At 41.0% G+C, this 24,434-nt stretch overlaps 1 protein-coding gene across 2 annotated transcripts in view; it reads right to left on the bottom strand.

The window, feature by feature from the left end:
• THEGL (theg spermatid protein like) overlaps nt 1-24,434 on the bottom strand; it is a 388,303-nt gene that overhangs the window by 174,534 nt on the left and 189,335 nt on the right. The gene's annotated exons all lie outside the window — the stretch shown is intronic.

Genomic DNA, 24,434 nt, shown 5'->3' with positions numbered 1-24,434 from the left:
CTCATCAAAACCTTTCTGTTCTCTGTTACTATACTATGTGACTGTAGACAGATTTCTAGCACCTGCTAAGCATACAGTGAACACACGTCAAACTGAATGAATAACATTACCACTCTTAAGGCCTTTAGCTACTGAAGGCTCATACAGCTATGAGACTGGAAAGGTGATGAAAGTCAGTGTTTGTCTATCCATGTCTTGACAAGCTGATTCATCCACCAGCAGGTGACACTGTCTGGTTTCCACTTTACAGCAATACCTGCATAGCTGTCCTCCAACACAAACACACACACACAATCTATGACTGCTAGGGCATATATCCCCTCCAGTTGATTGGGGGTAGAATGTTTGTATTACTTTTATTACTATTATTGTGAAGGCAACCTGGGCCGAACCTAAAATTATTCACTCTGTAATCAGTGCTCAACCCTTGCAACCAAAATATAAATAAAATGTAAAAAAAAAGTATGTCTTGAGACCGCATGTGCCTTGCTGATACTCATCTTCAAGATGTACCTCCTGCTCCCAGGAAGGCAAAACATGCCAGTACAGCGATACATTTGTAGTTACTCATCCAATCATCCAGATTAGTCTTGAAAAGATATGACTGTTTAACATCACAGAATGTCCGGATTTTTGCTTCATAAAAATGTGTAGTTTTTTGAGGCAAATCACTGAAGATTGAAGTCATTAAATAATATACATTTGAGTTTCAGTCTTTATATCCTTCAGAAAATACATACTAACAAAAATCCTTTCTCAGTTTATAAGAGCAATATTTAAAATCTGCCTCTATTTTAGGGCCTTTGATCCCCAATTATTTTAGGCCTTGTCCAGATTTCTTGTGCTAAGAAGTTGAGTGGTATGCTGGATAATAAGTCAGTCCATCTAATGTTTTTATTTATGTGTTGGTGGAAGTTTAGTTCCTTAGTTTGAGTGTTTGTGGAACTGTTTTATGGCTTAACAAGAGATCCACTAAGGTATGGTCTTTGATGTGCTTGGAAGTTGAATACTTCCAAGAGTGTATCCATTTAGAAATATTACCTAAGGGACTAAGGTATTGGCAGTATCCCACAGGGCTTATAGCCCAGTCACAGTTTCATATGGATCTTATTAAACTGTTTAATCAGCAATGGATTCAAGTTTTAGAACTATTATGCAAGAATTATTCAGCTTTAGTAGAAGAAAATTGTAGTGGTAGCTTTCAAAACAGATTAATTAATTAAAGCTCATGCAGACTTCCCCCGGTATCAATACAAATATAATCGTATTTTTTCTAGTGTGAACCAATATATTTTAAAAAAATAAACAAATTAAAGTTAAAAAAATTGATAGAGATCTCGCCCATTATCAGAAAGGGACTGCATATCCTCCCCCACCAAAATCACAAGCATGGACTATTCGGGGGGGGGGGGGGGTTGGACCTCACCATGCAACTACGTCTGATTACAGTAATACAGAGGAAGTGGATGGGCAAGACCAACATATGGATAATGATGCACAACAACTGTTGAACAGTCCTGTAGTTAATGATTTTGGTAATGAAAATGCAGACATTAGAAGAAGTGAACGGCTTAAGCAGCAAGCGAATTGGGGGAATAATAGGGCTACTACCAATAATTTACAACAAAATAATCTCCAACAAAATCCAGGTACCTCCACATCAAATTTTTGGTGGAAAAATCAACACTACAAATGGAATGGCCAGAAGAAGAATGGCAAGTGGAGGTTATTAATACATGCCAGCATAACCCGAAGAATCAATATAAGATAGTAGCTAATTCTGAAAGTCATTTTCTTGTATATAATTATTACTTGTTTGTAATATCAGAGGAATTAGTTAATATTTTTTCAAAAGGACTAACCTTTGGCCCCACTAAAAGAGTTGATATATCAGAAAGTATTTTGGAATTAAAAATGTTTGTACGTAAGCTCTAAATGTTTTACTGGGTGATTCACATATGCACACACAGCAATTTAGTGTACCCAGTATATATAATCCACCTCTACACCACTTGCTATATAACTTTGAAAGAGTTTGTGAAATGGATTTTAGACTGGTTCATAATAATGCATCTAGATAGTGTAACAAGATAGGAGCCAAATATAATCTTAATAAAAAATGATGGGGCTTGTTGAATACTTTAAGGTCAGCCCAAGTATGAGTTATGAAGCCAGATAAGGGTGGGAGTTTGGTACTCATGGATATTATTGATTATGAGAACAAAGTGGAATGTATGCTGAATACGGATTCATATACACAAGCATCTCTTAACCAGCTAAATATACGTATTAAATTTATATAAATGATATGTACATTGAAGGAAAAATAGATGCTAGTATGTATAACTACATGCAAGTCTTAAAACCAATACCACCTATAATATTCGAAGCACCAAAACTTCATAAAAACCTTGATAATCACCCACTTAGACCCATTGTGGATGGACATAATTCAGCTACATATGCACGTTCAAAGGTTATAGATTCTATTTTAAAGAAATATGTAGCCAGCGAAGCATCTATTTGTAAGGATTCTTGGACTTTTTTGCATAGAATTAATCAGTTAGTTTTTAATTCTAGCTTTAATTTCCTCACTGTAGATGTGAAGGATCTATATGCATCCATACCGCATGAATTGGGGATAGAATGGGTAAGCAACACCCTTAGAAATAAAGGCGTGCCACACAATGAAATATCTCTTGTGGAAGAGCTGTTGGACATAGTGTTGTCCTATAATTTTATTTATTTTAAAGGTAAATATTATCTGCAAACTCAAGGTGTTGCTATGGGATCCCCTGTCGCTCTACTTTTGCAAATTTGGTTATGTCTTATTGGGAGCACAATTTTATATTTAATAATGAGGAGATTATGGATAAAATCATTTTTTTTTACACGATACCTAGACGATATATTCATTCTTATTAAGAGGAAAGAAGAAGTAGCTGTTGTATTGGTTCACTATTTTAATAACTCTACAGACTTTTTTAAGTTTTATGCATACATTCAACAAGCAACAAATTGCATTTTTGGATGTGAATTTAAGCAGGAATTTAGATAAAGAAAGATTTGAGGCTAAAATATACAGAAAGGCATCCTATTCTAATTCCTTTCTGCACTATACAAGTGCCCACCCCTACCAACAGACAAAATCAGTAATAAAAGGACAATTGGTGGATGCAGCACGTATGATTACTACAGAATATGAATTTGATAAGGAATGTCAACATCTAAAAACTATGTTTTTAAGGAGAGCCTACCCTTTATTGCTGTTAGATGAATTGATTGAAGAAGTGAGATGTAAAGGACTGAGTGGTATACACAAGCCAATTTTGTATGGAAAAGGAGATACATCCTCTCATAATAACAGGGATTTAGTTAATATTGAAGAGAACATTCAGGAGGCTGTACACGACACCAGTAGCAACTGTGGCTATTATTTGGGGTTTGTGATGACATACAGCCTAATTAAAAGAAGTAATCTTGAAAAATTGGAATATATTTTAATAATTAATATATAATATTTTCTTGGAAGATAGAGATTGGATGGTGAGGGTAGGCCAAATTCCAAAATGCATATTAAAGTGAGGAACTAACATTAGATCACTGTTGGAGGGGAACTTTAGGAAGTTTGGTGAGTTTAAAGGAATGAACCAAAGTGGTACATGTGCCTATTGTAAATATATTCAGGAGGGCACTAGTATAGTGATTAATGGGATAAAAATTTACTGTAAAAATAAATGCAATTGTTTCTCAAGAATGGTGGTATATGCGGCTACCTGCCAATTATGCGATGCATTCTATATTGGAAAAACGGAACATAGGCTTAGGGATAGAATATACAAACACACCTATAATATAAATAAACTTAAAATGATTGATGCTCTAGCTAATCATATATGTATGTTCCCCAACACACTTTTAAAATTGTCATTATAGATCAGATAAAATATAATCCAAGGGGTGGGCCATTGTCATTACACCTTGAAAGGGTAGAACTAGAATGGCAGGTATGTCTTAATGCTTATAGCCCACCAGACTTGAATGATATGTGCTCCATTATGTGTTTATTAAAATTAAGGAACTTGTTAAGATGATGAATAGAAGTATAAAAATATAGGTGGATGAATTTATGATGAAATATTAAAATTATTTAATCATGCTTTATAAGATATGTTTTTAAAATTTGGATATTTTGATTCTAAGAAAATCTGATATTAGATATTTAGGGATACTGTATACCTTTGTTGCAACAGAAGAAAATGTTTTTACTGGTTGTTATATTTATATGTTTAGATTTTGAATTATTTCACTGTTACATATAGATAGGAAATGTGTATTTATGTATATAGTATTAAAGAATGGAATTTTAAAGAATAGGAATTTATAATGTATATTCATTACTGAATTGTATTTTATTTTCATGTTATATGATAAATGCATGTAACCTGGTTACCATATTCAAATAAGGTAGCTTAGTGTTCTTATAGAGGGAAGTAATTGGAATTACTATGTGACTTGTGTATTATATATATATATATATATATATATATATATATATATATATATATATATATAAATAGGTGACATAAATCATTAAAAATTATCTGATGAAGTTTGTTATACATTGGACAAAAGATGCTTTATTATTTTCTGTGTTTATAATAAAGTCTTGTGTGTTCTTGACATCCTCATAGTACTTTTATTTTACTGTCGCTGTTTTAATTTCAGTCTTTTAGCTGTGGTAGTATGCTCTTTTGGTTTTGCAGTTTGTTGCGTTTTGTTTGGTCTTTGATGAAACAGACTGCAAGTCACAGATTTTCTTGCAGCAGTCAATGAGAAAGAGGCAGAGTATAGGGATGGAACTTCAAGCCTGTCTTAGTAACTAATGGTTTTTACTCCAATAATTGTTTTAATTAAAGGACTTCCAAGATGGCTGCACACTGATCAACAGCTTAACTCCAGCTCTCCTGGTGTGAAAACAGAAACTTAGAAGCAACAGCTAGTGATCAACCTAAGTAAAATTCAGTCACTGGCCTGAAAGCACACTGCCTGGTTGCCAGCAAAGAAGAAATATAGGCCACCTGAAAAAAATCAACCAGAAAAGTTGATAAAAAACACTGTCTGAGAAGAATCCTGCAGCTGTTCAGCAAAAAGCAGTCCAATTTCCAGCTTTGATGCAAAAGATAGCTTCCAGATGTTTAGAGGAAAAAATAAGTCAAATGTGCTCAGAGTTGATTAAAACAAATAAAACATTGAAGAAGTATATAAAATCAAATAACAAAAGACGGAAAATGGAAGACGCTTTAAAAAGTTATTCAGATGAGCTAATAAAACTGCAAAAATCAGAGGTTAAAATGAAGAAAATGATGATTGACTATGGGACTGCTCAAGAATGGTAGAGTTAAAAGACAGAGCATGCAGAGAAATCCTGAGATTTTCTGCTGCAACAGAAAAAATGGAAGAAACAGACTATTATATTTATGAAAGCACAAATGAGTAACTGGACTGGTATTCCACAGCAGGATTTGTTAATTGAAAGGACACATCATTTGTATGCTCCAAACCTGGCCATGAGAAAGCAGCCAAGACATGTATTAGAAAAGATGCAATCATACCAGCAGAAAGCATTGATCCTGGAAAAACTGTGGTAGAAGGGCAATGTATTAAAAAACTGGAAAAAGAAGAGTGTTTGTGGAAAATGATTATTCACTGTACACCACACAGCTGCCTTCAGAATATTTTTTTTTACCGGATAAATTAATTTTTATGCAGAACAGTCTAAGGTGGAAATAGAAAACTTTGCCCAACAAGGGGTGAGCCAACAAACAGAAAAAAACTCTGCTCATTCTTCTGATGGTAAAGCTCATAGAATGACTTTGCATGTGAAACCTTTTCCAATCTTTCAAAGGAAAATGCTTGAGAGACAGAAAAAGTACAGGGCTGACTAGAAGAATTGGGAGTACCTTGGACTTAAACTGGAGTCTGCAACTAGGAGATGGAGGTGTAAAGGAAGAAGACCAACAACGCTCAAATTAGTGAACAAATATGAGGTTATAAAGTACCAGTCACATTTGTGAAATATGGATTTACATGAAAAAGTGGCTGGGAAAGATTGGATTTCTGTTGACTTTGTTAAACTTGTTGGGGGACTGACAGGCATATGTCCTACTTCGTGTCATTAATGTTTGAAACTCTAAAAGGAAAAAAAAGGAGGGAAAAGTAACTGTAAATTATCCAAGAGAGGTTTTTACATGGGACAGCTGCCTTTAACTGTTATTGGCCACACAGTCAGTCAGTGCATGGAGAGTTTAGAATAAGAGGTTACAATGAATAGCCAATACTAGGGTTTGCAGTGACACCAGCTTTGCAGCTAAGTGCATGATGCAGTTCTCAATGCAATTAAGGACGAATAACTTCATCTAATTTGAACATGGAGTGGGGAAGCTGCTGTTAAAGCTGGATTATATAGGAACTCTATCTATATAGACCGAGTTCATTCTAATGGCTTGTGACGATGGAGAAAAAAAGGAAGTCAATCTTGTGGTCCCCTGCCATTAATAAACTCTACAACAGAAGGAAGAAACTGTTGCAGAAAAAGTCCCAAGACTAGAAAAACTCCCTTATTAGCCTCAACAAAAAGTTGAGATCCCTCATCAAATCCTCTAAAGCCAGCTATGAAGGCAGAATTGTGGCAGACACTAAAAACAGTCACAAAGCCTTTTATAGTTATATCAAGAACCTCTACTGCAATACCCAGATGTGCTCTGAATTACTGCACAATAGTACCTCCTATACTGAGCTAACAGATATTCAACATACTGGCGGACAGATTCAGTGCCAAATTTACCCTGCTCTCCTCCCGAAAGGAGCAATCACAATACCGAAAGAATGCTAGGCACCCAGCATTACTGCAGCCCAGGTTAAAGCTGCATTGTCCAAGGCCAAGAATACAGCTTCCATGGGACCCAATAATATCCCTGGCTGTGTTTTACATGAACTACAAGGTGAACTGGCACCACATCTCTGTGCCCTGGTTCAGTCACAGCCTCACTTCAGGCTTTGCCCCTACTGAATGGTGCACTGCTACAGTCATCCCTCTCCATAAAGGGAGAGCAACTACAGACCCTGGGAATTATCTCCCCATTAGCCTGATGAATCTGATATGTAAAGCTATGGAGCGCATCATCATGGACCTGATTAACAAAGATATAGGAAATCTCCAAACTCTGGACCCCACACAGTTTGGCTTTGTGAAAGGGAGATCATGCCTGCTCAACCTGGTTAACTTCTTCGAGTCAGTCACCAGGGCTGTGGATGAAGGTAAGGCAGTGCATATAACCTACTTTTATATGGCCAAGGCCTTTGATACCATTCCTGACTTGGGAATTATTGATAAACTCACCAAACTAGGCATCAACACCTATATCACTAGGAGGGTTGCAAATTGGCTCACAGTGCACACAGTATGAAAGTAGTGAGTCATGAGTGGAGTCCCACAGGGATCGGTCCTGGGTCCTCTCCTGTTCGGCATCTACTTCTCAGAAGTCCAGGCCAATACAATGGGACTCTGGCTAACCAAGTTCGCAGATGACTTCAAGCTGGGAGCAATTATTAACTCCTCAAGTGATGCAGACATCCTACAGAAAGGCCTCACTGAGACCAATAACTGGTGTCGAAACCATGTCCTTAAGATTAATCCCAAAAAATGCGTCATCATCTCCTTTGGTAAAATCTCAGTTCCCACTAACTACCACATCGAAGGGAGCCCACTGAATACTGAAGGCATTATAAGAGATCTGGGGATGCAGATTGACAGCAACCTCTCCTTCGACCACCACATTGCCATTGTGGTCAGAAAGTCCTTCTATGTGGCACATCTCATTACCAAGGGTTTTGCATCCAGGAAGAAAGCGATTATCATCTCTCTCTACTCTTCCCTCATTAGACCAATCATCGAGTATAATGCCCCATTTGGCATGTACCTCACTAGACACCTGCAACAGCTGGAAAGACCACAGAAGTACCTTACGAAGAGGATCCTAGGCATTGAAGACATGCCCTAGATGGACAGACTCTAAAGACTCCAGCTATTCTCTGTCTCATATCACCTATTTAGAGATGAGCTCTGCTTGACTTACAAAGCAATATGTGACCCAGCTCTGTTAGAAATGCTACATCTAAAGAAATCCCAATCCCTCTGCACCACACACTCCAGAGACCTTAACCTCATTACCACAATTAACAGAACATGCTGGAGGGACAGGTTCCTCACCCAAGAGACTGTCCATGCTCAGGAATAGACTTCCCATACATGTCAGGCAGAGCACCTCACTGTCCCTCTTCAAGAGAAATATTGATGAATGAATGGATAATAGAAAGTTCACCCTGGAGATCACTCCAGTGGCTCTACTTGATAGAGACACTGGGAACTAACTTCGGGTGGCACGATACTGCACTTCAATCCATGGACTGTCGCAATGTCAAGCTGTCTTCTTTTGTGGACCTGCCTATCTTAGACATTTTGAAGATGGGTACATATACTCATTAGAGTTCCCTGTAGCTGATGATGTTCTTGGAATCTTACCCCAGTTTAGTGCAGTAACAAATTACTTTAATGTTCTCACTAACTTTCACTCCTGAACATACCTGCAAATATCTTTATGAACAACTATTTGAGTACCTCTCTGTGCACCTCTGCAAACTATGAAATGTCACAAAGTCTGTTTGTCAAAGTTGCAAAGAGACATTTTCATTTTGTACAACCATCTTGTGTTTCTTCTCAGCACTTTGCCAGCTGTAGTTTCATTGCAAATGATCTTGACTCCTCATGGTTCATCAGAACAACTGCTTCAGTTTATTTCTCATGGCAGCTCTGCAGAATTCTCACTGTATCGCCTTACTTCAAATCACTGTAATAGAATTGCATTAATTGATTCTGTCTAGTCTCTTGAGCCTAATTTTGATTTTCACCAGACAGTAAAGAAGTAAACAAAGACATTTTTCATTTTAATGTATGATCTACTAGCAGGTGAGTAGGTAGCAGCCCACCATTTTGCAGTGGAGCATTCCTATATCCCAATAAAGCTAAGTGACATCCCACATAACAGTTACTGCTATGGTTCTGTGACATCTTCATCAAGTCTGCACAGCTTTCCCAGCATCATCATTATTATCTACATAGGTCGAACTGGACTTAATTTATCAATGGGTATATAACATATCCCCCCTGTACCATACACAGCATAGACCCACATCTTCAGCTGCAATGTCTTTGGCGGCATCAACTGTACAGTCTCCTGTGGACTGACAGCTCTTTTAATATAAGCAGAACTAAAGCCACTCCATCCAATATACTATGAATTTGTAACCGACTGTAATGAAAATATGACAATACATCATGGCAGCTAACAAATGTCCAGAAAAAGGTCAGTGTTATGATTATGGAGCCTGACCAAATGAAACAGAATTTAATTGCCATACAGGATAAATTAAGAAGCATGTATGTGTATGTTTCTGTGTATATGAAAGAAGTGCACTTAGAGAAGTGTTCAAGTATTCATAGGTTCACAGGTGATAACTAGGCTAATCGCCTTAGGAGGCATTTTAAGTCCTAGCCATGTTTTCCCATTTGTAAATGACAGTATAAATTACTCAGGGGCATCTAGTTGGGTTTAGGTAACAGGGCATTTACAAGCTGCCTCTGTCATAAGTCTCAACCTTTTAGTGCAAGAAATTTGGACAAAGCCTAAAATAATGGGGACAAATACCCAACAATAGGGACACATTTTAAATGTTGCTCTTATAAACTCAGAAAGTTGATAGAACAAAAGCATCATTATTAGTATGCATTTTCTGAAGGATATGAAGTTGAAACTCAAATGTATAGTATTATTTAGTGACTTCATTCCCCAGTGATTTGCCAGAAAACCACAATTTTATGAGGAACAGACCAAATATATGAGGCAAAAATATGGACATTCTTTGAAAATCTCGACAGTTGAGAGATAAAAAGCAAATTGGTACAGACTGAACCCACGACTTCATACGTGAAAAGCATGTGCCCTGTCTCTAAGCTACATCCACCTTCAAAGTGCTGAGACAGAAAGTGAGCAAATTAAAGCATCCCATATGCAAGCTATATATTTACCCCAAGTCATTGGGTATAAATACTCAATCAGAAATTGCTTAATTGCACATTTAAGATTAAGAAATGTACAATCCATTTTCAGAAGTTGTGAAAATGAAGATGTTCTGTAGTGACTTTGAGAAACAACTAAACTTTCTCCATGACACTGCAAAGTTTTCAGAGTTGACTAGAACGGTACTGATTACATTCTCCCACTTTGTGCAGTTTAAAAAACATACTTTGATGAATAATTTTGAGCTTCTCTACCCATTTCTCTGACTGTTCTACTTGTTTTAAATATTCTACATCACAATACTGCCATTATCCATCTTTCAACACTTACACACAGATACATCCTATTTATGTATTTGTTCTACAACATGCATTCTTTGCTGCTGCAAATTTGTTCTCCAGAATTTACTCACTTTAACAAATGATTTCTTCTCCCATAGCTTTTAAATAACTGATCCAGCAGGAGGATTTTTTTAATCATTCTCCTAACCAGATATTGAGCAGAACTTCTTAACAGCAAATGTTTTGTGCTTTTTGGGGCTTTCTTGAGTTCTGTGGCTCATTTTTACTTTGGGGGGAATTTAATAAAGCCTACACTTTTTTATGTGTAGGCATCATGCCGTGCTGCTAAGACAGCCACAAACATTTTTAGAGTCAATAAGCACTGCTGAGCGGCACGCACAAGCGCGCCAACAAGGAAGCTTCCGTGGCATGCAAATCACCTCATAAGCAAGTGAATCATGCAAATGAGGCAGGTAGAGTGATCCAGCAAGTAGATAGGCAGCTCTGCTGACCCTGTGGCAGTGCCTGTAGTGTACATGGAAAAATTCCATGTACAGGACTGTAGACAGACAAAAGGGGCTGTAAAACTATAGGTATATAGACAAAAAATGGCATAGCACACAGATATGAGCAAAACTATCCACTGTGTGTTCCAAACGTTATAGTAAATATATTAAAATATATGTTTTAATAATCTTAGCATGTTTGCTCAGCATGCCGCAGTGTGCAAACATGCCTTATATATAAAAAAAAAAAAATACTGGAAAAAATCAAATATTAATATCATGAGACAGAAATGTAATACAAGGCACCATGTGCAGTGTCTACAATGGTGCACTGGTGCTGTTGCTAATGTGGAAGGGCTTGGAAGCGCATAGTATCCAGGGTGTGAGCACAGATCCCTATGCAAATGAGGTGGAAATACTGAATAGCATAAAAGGGTAACCGTGTCTCCATATCTCCTCCATGTCGGCAGAGAACCATGTTGATGTCCACAGAGGAGGTAGCTGACATCAAGAGAGGGTGTGTCCAATAACTTCTAAGCTGATTGGAGCTTAGCTGCACCTGTTTGCATGGCGCACCACCATGCTCACCGTGGAAGTCTGTGGTGGTGTGTGCGCTGACGCCTAAGCTTTGTTTACCTATGGGGCGTGTGTTTCCACATGTTTGCACAGCCGATCACTGTGCTGAGCATGGAAGTTTGGAGGGTATGCACTGACTGCTAAGCAGTGTTTACCTACAGGACACATGTCTGCAAGGTGCGTCACAGTGCTGAGAGTATCTAAAAGGCCAATGATGTATTAATTAGTAGTGATCCTTTCTTAACTTAAACTAGAGCCATTAAAGGATGCCAATGTTATATTAGGCAAGTGCACTGCATCACAGGTAGCCAATCACACAGGCAGCACCTACAGCTGAGCACTATAAAGTATGTATACACCCTACAATCTGATTTTTTCCCCTATACTCTGCACCATTGGAGTACATATTTGGGATTTTCTAACTGACAGAAAGCTAGGGGCTGGTGTAGGTCTGCTACATTTGTATGTGTTAGATGCTGAAATCAATGCTGCTGCTGCTGACAATAGGCCTAGGCAGAGAAGGAGAAGAGTGTTCAGGCCCAGGTTAACCTTCCAGGAGCTACATGAGCTGGAGATTGTAGAGCACTACAGGACAGACAGGGACATACTACAAGAACTCACAGAGCTCTGCCGCCCTCAGCTCAGGCCCAGAGCCAACAGAGGGGAACCCATCCCAGTGGGAAAAAGGTATGTGTAGCCCTTAGGATAATAACCACAGGTACCTTCCAAAGACCAACTGGGGAAATGATGTAGGTCTTACAAGCATTAGCATCCAGGGAACTCCACCAGTTCCTGAATGCCATACTACCACATGGCAGTGAGCACATTTCTTTTCCCCTCACCCCTGAGGTGAAGGCCAGCAATTAGCAACACTTCTACCATATAGCACACAACCCTGAGGTACTGGGTGCCATAGATTGCACTCATGTACACATCAAGGCACCATCCAATGAGGAGGGTAGAATCTACATCAACCGCAAGGGGTACCACTCCATCAACTGCCAGGTCATGTGCAATGCCCATGGCATTATCATGAATGTGTGTGGTGGCAGCCCTGGCAGCTAACACAACTTTCATATTTGGCATGCATAACAGCTGTACCAGATGTTTACTAGGGGGGACATCTCACACAACCATTTAGTGGGGGATGCTGGCTATGCACTGGAACCGTGGATGATAATACCCATCAGAAATTTACACAGACCCATGGAAGAATGCCATAATAAGGCACATGCACAAACTAGGAACATCACAGAGTGTGTGTTTGGGTTGCTGAAGTCAGGTTTCTCGTGTCTTGATATATCTGGTGGAACCCTGCAGTACTCTCCAGCCACATGTGCACATATGTTCACAGCATGTGCCATGCTACACAATATGATCCTGTGGAAGCAGCTGCAGCAGGATCAGCAAAGGAAAGGGATACACAGCCCCCCACCAGTGCCTTGGTCACCACAGCCACATTCACAAGAGGAGTCGAAGGAGGAGCCTCCTGATGATGTCTCTGTAGGCAGATGTAGGATTGCCCAGTATGTCCTGGCATTGGCTAAGAGACAACACATAGCACATACACTGACAACCTAGGACCCAGGGACTGACACCTTTCTCCCACTCACATCATCATCTTCATTCAGCTGTTCCCATTAGGGGTTGCCACAGCAGATTACCTGTTTCCATTTCTTCCTGTCCTCTGCATCTTGCTCTGTCACACCAACCACCTGCATGTCCTCTCTCACTACATCCATGAACCTTATCTTAGGCCTCCCTCTTTTCCTGTTACCTGGTAGCTTTGTCCTTAGCATCTTTTTCCAAATATACTCAGCATCCCTCCTTAGCACATGTCCAAACCAACATAATCTTGCCTCTCTGGCTTTGTCTCCAAACCTTCCAACCTGGGCTGACCCTCTAATATACTTATTCCTAATCCTGTCCACCCTCATCACACCCAGTTCAAATCATAACATCTTTAACTCTGCTACATCCATCTCAAACCCCTGCCTTTTTGTCAAAGACACTGTCTCCAACCCATATAACATAGCTGGTCTCACTACCCTCTTGTAGACCTTCCCTTTCACTCTTACAGGTACTCGTCTGTCACAAATCACTCCTGATACTCTTCTCCACCCACTCCATCCTGCCTGTACTCTCTTCTTCACCTCTCTTCCACAATCACCGTTACTCTGAACTATTGACCCCAAGTATTTAAACTCATCCACCTTCACTACCTCTACTCCTTGCTTCCTCACCATTCCTCTATCCTCCCTCTCATTCACACGCATATATTCTGTCTTAGTCCTGCTGACCTTCATTGTTCTTCTCTCTAGAGCATATCTCCATCTCTCCAGGGTCTCCTCCACCTGTTCCCTACTCTCATACATATAATAAAATAGCTGATGCCAGGCAACTCACACAACCTGCACCTATCCATGTACCGCTTGCATCACACAGAGTCAGCCCTAAACTTCAGTTCTGTCAATTGCTGCATTCTGAAGGTAAGTCTCTAACCTACACACTAATTGTAAGAATTACTATAATAAGATATCATATGCATGGATCTGCTGCTGTTATGCAAGAAAATATAGTGGGCTATTTGGTCAGAGTTAACATCCACATGGGACAACTGATACCCAGTCCAATAGTATGTGTTCCTTAATTGTCACTAGGCCTCATGGTTGGAATATTTACAACATCAAGCAAAGAAGATGTTAAACAGTGGGCATACATGATATGTGGATAACTGTCTACCCAAGCTGATAGGTTCATAGGTTCATAGGTAGGTACTGGGCTATCTGCCCGAAGGCATATATTAGCCCAGCGACATTGTGCGGTATTCACTGCCCCTTTGGTTAGTTCCCTAGGCCCTTGATCTAGCAGCTAGTACTCTTGGCCCCTATCTAGTAAAGCTGTTGGTATGATCTCTGGTGTGAACTTTCTGTTACCTATCCACTCGTCAAGGTTCCTCTTGAAGAGTGATAGTGAGGGGCTCTGTCTTATATAGATCGGGACCTTGTTTCATAGCAAGGGAAGTCTTTGCGAAGGGAATCTATCCCTCCAGCATGTTCTATTAATTGTTGTGCTGAGGTTTATATCCCTAGAGTGTGTAGCTCGAGTATATTTGGTTTTGCTAAGATGGAGCATGTTCAACAGCTCTGGGTTGGACATGGCTCTGTATGTTAGACAGAGATCGCCTCTGAGAAGGCAGTATGCAACAAAGAAAAGCCTTAGTTTTTTCAGTCGTGCTGCATAGGGCAACTGTTTGAGGCCAGTAATCCTCTTAGTGAGGTACCTCTGTGGTCTCTCCAGCTGCTGGAGATGCATGGCCAGGTACATTCCAATTGGTGCATTGTACTCAATAATGGGTCTGATGAGGAAAGAGTAGAGGGGCACCACTACATCCTTAGATCTTGATGCAAACCCTTTCATGATCAGATGGGTCACATAGAAGGATTTTCTAACCACCTTGGCAACATGGTTATCAAAGGAAAGCTGACTATCTACTTGGGTCCCTAGATCCCTTATTACTTCTTCAGATTTCAGGGGGTTACCTCCTATGTGGTAGTTTGTGGGTACTCTGTTTTTTTCCAAAGGGGATTACTATGCATTTTTTAGCATTTAGCTTGAGACCATGGCTTTAACACCATGCATCAGTCTCATTAAGGCCCTTCTGGAGGATATCCATGTCAGCCAGAGACTCTATTATAGCACCCAGTTTACAGTTGTCTGCAAACTCGGTCAACCACAGCCCTTCAGTGTTTGCCTGTACTTCTGAAAAGTATATGCCAAACAGGAGGGGCCCCAGGACAGAGCCCTGAGGCACATCAATCATTACTGTTCTGGATTCGGACATAGATCCCACTACTCTTACTTTGTGGGATCTGTCTGAGAGCCAGTTTGTGATCCATCTTGTGATGTAAGGGTTTATGCCCAGGTTGGTGAGTTTATCAATAATACCCAAATGGGGAATGGTGTCAAATGTTTTAGCAAGGTCAAAGTAAGCCATGTGTACCTCCTTTCCCTTATCTATAGCCTGAGTAACTGTCTCAAAGAAGTCCACCAGGTTCAGGAGGCATGATCTGCCCTTGACGAAGCCAAACTGTGTGGGGTCAAGTGTTTGGAGGTTCCGAATCTCACCATTTATGAGCTCCATAATGATTCGCTCCATTGCCTTACAGATCAGACCGGTCAGGCTTATTGGTCGGTAGTTCCCAGGGTCGGTTGTGAGCCCACCCTTTTGCAGCGGAACCACCGTTGCTGTGCGCCATTCTATGGGCACATATCTTGTTGAGAGGCTGAGACTGAACAGGGTATTCAGTTGCAGGGTTAATTCATTTTGGAGCTCGCGTATGACACAGCCCGGGACACCATCTGGTCCCATGGAGGCAGTGTTTTTAGCTTTAGATAGAGCCTTATTAACCAACGTATCAGTAATAATTGGAGTTACACAATCTCCTGGAATAGTAATAGGCCCTGCAGGTGGTGAGAGGTGAAGAAATTTGCACTGAACCTGTCAGCCAGGATGTTGGTAATATCAGTGGGGTCAGTGTATTTTGTTCCATTTTGTACTAGCTCAGAACAGACCTGAGCATTGCCATTTAGGTTTTTGATGTAACCATAGAAGGCCTTATGGTTATCCTTGGCATCCTTCACAACTTTCTTTTTGAAGTTGGCTTTAGTTGACTTGATGAGGGCCCTCAATTTCTTACTAATGCTGATCAGGGATGATTTTTCTACTTGAGATTTGGCCTTTTTTTGTATAAGTCTCCTCCTTTTATTGTATAGTTTGCTTATAGCCGGGTTCCACCAGACTGGTTTCTTCTTGCTTGAGGAAGGAGTCTTGGTTTTATTTGGGATAGCAAGGTCCATGCAATCCTGAAGATGTATATAAAGTGCCTTGATGTAGGATTCTGCATCCCGATATCATTATCCTTCTGCAAGGGAATAGTAAAGCTTTCCACTTCTGACGCAAGTAGTTTGAAGTTTGTTTTGGAAAGTTTTTTTACGGTGGTTTCTTTGACTCAGGGAGGTGGAGGGGTGAGGATGTCCAGGGTTATCAGTTTGTGGTCTGATCTGACCAGAGAGGGAGTGATAACGGGTGTGGTACAATGGGCACCCATATTTGTGATGACTAAATCCAATATGTTGTCCCCTCTAGTGGGAGAACATACCAGTTGTTCAAGGGCATTTGAATTTATAAACTCTATGAACCGCTGGGCTTAGGAGTTAGAACTTTGGTAGTTCACCCAGTCTATACCAGGGTAGTTGAAATCACCCAAAATTATGGTGTTGGGTAGGACCTTTGTATTTTCCAGTGCCTCAAGGAATGCTGAATGAGCATCTTGGGACATGGTGGGCAATCTATAACAGGCTATGACTTGAAATGTGGTTTTGCCTGCTGACAGTTGCGCATGGATGATCTCTGGGGCATCATGCTGTACCACTAACCCGGAGATGTGGGTATCCTTGATGAATATGGATACACCTCCGCCCTTTGTACTGCGATCCGGTAACTGAGGCTGGAAGGTATGATATGATCATGTGCTGTTGTTCCCCCATCCCCAACACAGCAGTGTACCCATGTAACCACTTTAACAAAATATCAGCTACGGTACAGCAGTGGACCAGACAATCTCAGGGCTGTAACATAGATAGTTCTCACACACTGTATGTCCCTCTTCACACAGGAGAAAAATGTACATATGTATGCTGTTGAATGTGCGATGGATGACCCATCTCTGTCTAGTGATCTATGTGGCTCAGTGGACTAGGGGAGCTAGCATGAGTGAAGGTATTGATGGTTCTAATCTGGAATTACTCGCATCTTTTACATGTGAGGTAGTAGTATGTTGGTGTTTTCACAGAATGTCATACCTCCCAATGGCTTAGTGCAAGAAATCTGGACAAAGCCAGAAAGATTGGGGGACAAAGGCCCAAATATAGGGACAGAGTTTAAATATTGGTCAAATAAACCTTGCTGGACATCAAGGTGTTACAGTTGTATATATGTTCCAATGGATGTAAAGTCTGACACACAATTGTTTGTTTGCAGTTAGTAGAATGTGTTGAAGACTACATTCAATAAAGCACCCAAATCCACAAATGTGTGAGGAACAGACCAAACATATGAGGCAAAACTCTGGACATTCTGTGAAAATCAGGACAGTTGAGAGGTATGCAGACTATCAGTCTGTTGGTGGTGTAACATTACCAACCCCCCATCACATGTTTAGTACAGCAGACAGCAGGGGACTGCTGTGGACATTTTGAGTGAAGTGCAGTACTGCAGAAACAGGGGAGCTTGTTAATGTCTCTAACATACAAAATCCCGGACTGGAATACAGGTTGGTGTGTCCTGGAGTACTGACAGTCCCACTGGGCATGCCTGTATGCTTAGTAAAAATGAGCACAATTCTGTTGGCCCTTCATTGAAATGACCTATTACGTATAAATATCTGTATATACAGACATATACATATACCTCTGTCAGTATCTGTCTTGCCCATGCATTGTATATCTATGGCTATGTAGTATCAAATAGATATATATAGCTATACGTATTAAAATGATACATGGATTCCCCCCCATATATCTACAGAACACATATACATATCATACACACACATAGTTACATTTATATATATATCCCTGTTATATACAGAAATATGTGTGTAGATGTCTGCATTGTCCAACATACCCTAATAATGGTGAGTAAACTGTACACAGCCATAATGTTGCTCAAAGGATCCAAAGTAATGGTGCAACAGTATATAATCCACTTACCTACAGATCCCTATGCCTGCTGGATGTCACCACAGAGACAGACACAGGTGAGTAGGTGGTGTAATGTATAATGGTGTCAACGCACATATAGGCAGGGCACATTGTCCATGCCCATGGTGTCACCTATTAAATTGCAAACAGCCACCTATAACCATACTGGTAACTGTACACACATAGCTAGGATAATAGTTATCTCACTGCTAGGATACTAGATGCAGATAACAGTACAAAATATATATATATATATATATATATATATATATATATATATATAAACCCTGCAAAAGAATGTACATGCCCTCATGGGCTATCCACCTGCAATAGTTATGCACTTTTTTAGCCCGTATCTTGCTGCTGGCTTCTACACTGCCCTATTCTACAAGGCATAATTATGTCATCCACCTTAAGACTACTTGCTGACAGTGTAATAACAAGACTTAAGCTGTGGCACATGCGATCACCAGCTGACAGTGTAATAACTGATGATCTATAGTGTATAAGCCTAGATAGGTAAAGGTTCTAATCCCAATCTGCCCAACATGGTGCGAGTGTATATCTGTATGGTATATGTATGATAACCTATGTAAAGTAGACATAGGTAGGGTTTTGCATCATTTTATTTGTAGCAGGTGATGTGGCCCCCCCAAATGGCTGGCCACAACAATGGTTGCTGATATCAACAAACATATGTTCTAAACTTATAGTACTAGCAGACATAGGTTGTGCTGCATGCATCGGGTACTGTGATCTGTAGTATGTACCAGTGCATAGGTAAGTGTTCTAATCTACATACAGCCAGCTTGCAGTATGTGTGTGTCTTGGCATGTCCTGTATGCAGTGTGTGGAAGTCATGTTATCCTGAATGTGGCCATGTTTGTGCATGAGGCTGTTAGAGCAGTATACATCATGTTATGGGGCCATAGCACATGTGAACATAACTAGCATAATGCCCATACAACCCTTACAATCAAAGACATCTGTATACCCTCAGTACAGGACCAGCACATATTGCCCCAGTCCAAGAGGGATGCAGGCAGTTGCCATTTGTTGAGATGATGGCTGCTCAGCCCATCAAACAGATAACATGTGCTGAGGTGCACTGAGGTGCTCTGCATACTATTAGGCAGGGTCTGTTTCAAGGGTGCGTTTGTGTCTGATAGACAAATGTTTCCCGCAAGCATGTAGTACTAATGTCACATAGCAGGTTAATGTCCTTACAGTGAGTCATCCATCTACTATGCTCTCTACAGATAGGCAGCATATGCACTCCAGCAAGGTCACACCTTGCCCTGTAGCAGACTTTATCACAAATTATGAATGCATGAGGATGCTGATCCTCACCATTGTCCTCAGGAGACTGTCATACAGATGTGAACCTATGGAGCCATGCACGTATACTGCTGTACCTTGCTGAAGTCATATTTCTGCTGAGCTGCCATGCCATGCTGTGACACTTCACTGCCACCGTGTGTCCATAGGCTGTCCCCTCAGACTCCTGCAACAGAAACATACACAGGTCTGTGACATACCTGTCATTGTGTAGCAATACCACCAGTACAACATCATACAATATAAGATCCACAAAAGTATGTTGAGTACTAATGACACATGCCAGCATACAGTATATGTTGGTGACCACTACAAGTGGCATGCAAAACAATACTGCATTACACAAGAACATGTCAAGTAATATAGTCACCCTGTGCATCAGACACATAGCTTCATTCCTCTGCATCAAAGGGAAGGATGACAGGGATGTGGCACAGGTATCATTACTTCTATAGGGTGATGTGTGAGGGCGCTGGAGGCCTAGGCTGGCCCAAATGGTTGACAGCATGTGTGTGTGTGAGTCAGGAAGGGGAGTGGGTTAGATGGGGCATGGAGAGGTGCCATGTGTGTCTGTAGGTGACCTACATATGACAGTGGTATGTGTGTGTGTGTGTGTGTGTGTGTGTGTGTGTGTGTGTGTGTGTGTGTGTGTGTGCGTGTATACAGTCAAGCTCAGTGCTAGCCCGACATGTGTGTATGCTGGACAGCTGTGGACCATACATGGTAGAGTTGACAGTTCACCATCTCTGGCCTGAACACTGGAACTGGCTCTGCCAGGAGTGTTGCACTGGCACCACCATGTCCAAGGTCAGACATGGTGCTAGTACCTGATGGTGACTGCTGTCTGCTGGGACCATGTCCTCCATGGGACTGCCCAGGACCATGTGCCTATGGCCTGCCATGTTGTGGTGTAGACAGCACACTCCTCTCTGTAGCGCTGGATGTACTGCCACTACAAGTGTAGCTGTGCACCACCACATGGACTCTCAGCAGATGGTGTTGCTGACCTATGTCCACCGGTCCAATGCCCAACTCCAAACCACATGTTCCAGCACAGACAATGTCTCCACCCTCTGACTGTCCCATATATGATGCCTGTGTGGACTGGGTATGTGTGGGCATAGAGATTGTGCACAGTGACAATGGGGAAGAATAGTGGTGTCAGCCTCTGAGACAGATTCAGCCCCCAACAACCCCACTTGTGCCTCATTGTGGCCACCATCATCGTCAGAGTCTGAAGAGACCCTAACATCAAGTGGTGTGAGGGAGAGACCCTAACCCTCCAGTCAAATATGGAAGCCAAGGCGAAAACAGTGCATTACTACCTGCACTATTATGTATGGAAAATCCACAAAGAGTCATAATAATAATGATCCACAACTGTATTATCACTGTCACATCCTCTCATCTCCGCTTTCATGCACAACAGACTTCCTCACAACAACATACACATTTGACGCAAGGCCTTTATAACAAGCATGTCAGGTAAAATTTTAGGTATGCAATATGACACTATACCTGATGACACAGCACATAAAACCCAGTACACTTATCTTAACAAATATATACAAATATAAATTTTAATGCCTAAGGTATGTACCATCGACCTTTCAGTATGGACAAGGCATGTTGGATTAATTGCCTCATATACACCAGGAAGCTTATTTGCTCTGAACTATAACTGCAGGTTTGTTTCTGCTCATTCATCTACACTCCTGTGATTACCCACTCTAGGAAACGTAGGTAATTTTTCCAGACTGGAACATACAAACATTCTACTCTAGTTATACACAACATTATCTGTACATAGGGCATTATCCTGGCCCTTACCCTTAATAGCATATGTATGTTCCATGACAAAATAGTATCAAGGTTATCAGACACAGGACCATGGCCTTGGGAAACTCCTGATGGACCTATAAAAAGGTGAGGGTGAAGTAATTTCAGTACCACCACATATTGCAGTACAAGGTAATACCTGCATATATCTCACATGTACAGTAGCTACTGTGTTACCTGATGTATTGCTGACATTCTGAGTATGAGCGTACAGCTGAGCTAACCCCCCCCCCACAGCCCATAGGCCTGACACCCACATAAAGGTATATACAGTCTGACAGAATGACTGCTACAGTATTACAATGGTGATCACAGTAAACTTACCTGCATGCTCCTCTGCTGTGGACACTGTGGCACCCAACTCCATGATGTATGGTGTGATGGATGCCTGGGAGCTGTCATGTGTCCCTAGGTTCCCCAGGAATTTCTTAGTGTCCGTGAGTGGTTATTCCATTGCAGGCCCTCCACCAGTGACAGCATGATCCCTGGCTATATCAGCTGCCCTTTGTCATGCAGCATTCACCATGTCCGTAATGCAGTGTCAAACTTGCTCATATGTCCTGTCCTAGTGGCCAGTCTCATTCACATCTTATACAAGGTCTGCCCACAATGCAGCCCGCTGTTCCCTGTTATGCCTCCCCCTGGATAGGAACATGTGATGATGCTGCCATAGTCCTTGAAGTATTATTTAACCCTCTGCATCTGAGAAGGGGGGCATGCCTTCTGCTATACATTAATCCTGAAACACACCAAAAGGGAAACACATTACAGGATCAAATACATGGATGTCCACTGTGTAAAGATACAGCAAGAACATAATGGCCGGCACTACCCACTGCTTGCTCACACATGTCATACCCCACAGTGTGACAACATACTATGTGTGTGGATACAACCAAGATAGTATCATTACTGAGGTAGTTTCCTGTGTGCCATGAGAGATTATGCTGTATGATCATACACCCAACACTCTGGTCCACTGTGGGTGCCCCCTAAGGCCAGCCACCCAATAATGTGTCATAAGACCAGTGCTAGAGAAATAGCAGTGTGTTTTTACAACCACTATATTGGGACAGTACAACAACACCAGTGTGCCAATATGCAAAAGACAATGCAACCCTGATATATTGTACGTCCCCTGTATGTGTAAGACAGCAGGGTATCAATGATATGTCATTGCCACAGGTCTAAGACAGGCTTACTGCTGTACTCCCCATTCCCCATACATTTATCCTCCTATCTGCATCCTGTTATACACAAAAAACAGTTACATACCTGGTGGAGTGCAGTACTATTCTGTTGAAATGTGCTACTAGTACTGTTTCACAAAGGTGTGCTCTGTGTGAGGAAAGTCTCATACAGAATGTTTGCCCATAGCCAGCTGCTTGCATTTTAACATGCTGCTCATTAGCAGGTAATTGCCTCCAAACCAATCTGTAACTCTGGTATGATAATTGCAGCCAAAACACTATCATTAGCCAATGACATGCAACCACTGTTGCAATGTATAAGGCCTTCATGTAGAATAGGGCCCTTTTCTTAGCTGTTGAGATGAACATTACTTGGGTGAGGAGACTATATCATCACAGAGGGTAAGCCTGTAGCAGAAACTTTTACATAGAGCTGTGTGTACCACAGGCTGCAGCTGCTGCTCCAGGTGTTAGACATAGGCAGTGAGTGTGAACACTTAGGAGGACAACAAGCTGTAGGTGTATCTGTGTCAGCCTTGCTGAAGAGGCAGAGCCTGGGTGAGAGTACCCTTTACACTCCAATTACGGCATGTGTTTAAGGTACATATGTTAGGCAACTGTGTCAATAACAGAGTACTAGGTGACATATAGTGATGCTATACTGATATGTGCCTGTGACTTCCAGCAGTGAAAAGCAGTTATTTACTTTGCAATGCTTTGTGTGGACAATGATTGCATGAGTCCTTCATTAATTGCTGTCTTCAGAATAATGTAATTGAAATGCAACACAACACTGGATTTGAACCCAGGACTGTGTGTGGCAAAATCTACTGTATGCAAGGCATTTAACAGACTGAGCTACTGAGTCACTGCAACAGTGGGTGTATTTACATGTGCACACATACAGGCTGTGACATACATTTACTACATCCATCAGTATGTGCATGGCTTTATATGGATGTATTTCTGCACCAGAGTCCCAATTGAATATGTATTTTGCCATGAATGCCTTAGCAGGTGACTTTCTACATGTTGCTGATAAAAGGATACATTTACCTGCTGTAATAGGCCTCAATTACATCCATTTTCATGTGTTTGGCTGTCTAGTGGTGTACTATTGCACCAGAGTCCAAGGTACACTCCCATTTATTCCATAGGTTCATAGGCAGGTACTAGGCTATCGGCTCTGGGGCCTATACAAGCCAAGCCAAAAAGGTACCCTGACTTTTGCCAGCCAAGAAAATTATTTTCCTGTGCCACTGTTAAGCAGAGCCACAAAGGTGATCCCCGGGGCGAATTTCCTATTTCCCATCCAATCATCAAGATTTTTCTTGAAGAGTGCTAATGAGGAGCTTTGTTTGATATAGATTGGTAGTTTATTCCAGAGTATGGGAAGTCTCTGGGATAGTAATCTATTCCTCCGGCATGTTCTGTTTATTGTGGTAACAAGTTTTGGGTCCCTAGAGCATGTAGCTCAGAAGGATTGGGATTTCTTTAAGTGGAGCATGTCCAACAGCTGTGGGTTTGACATAGCTTTGTATGTTAAGCAGAGATCACCTCTGAGTAGGCAATATGCAACAGAGTAAAGCTGGAGTTTTTTTAGATAGTCTGCATAGGGTATCTGTTTGAGGCCAGTAATCCTCTTTGTGAGGTATTTCTGTGGCCTTTCCAGTTGCTGTAGATGTCTTGTGAGGTATATACCAAAAGGGGCGTTGTACTCTATAATGGTTCTAATGAGTGATGAGTAGAGGGGAACAATGACCTATTTTTTTCTGGATGAGAAATCTTTTGGGATGAGGT

The sequence above is a fragment of the Protopterus annectens genome, chromosome 17.part0 (assembly GCF_019279795.1).
Source record: "Protopterus annectens isolate FY-2018-M chromosome 17.part0, PAN1.0, whole genome shotgun sequence".
In the NCBI taxonomy this organism is placed as follows: Eukaryota; Metazoa; Chordata; order Ceratodontiformes; family Protopteridae; genus Protopterus; species Protopterus annectens.
This window is presented reverse-complemented; position numbering and strand designations above follow the sequence as displayed.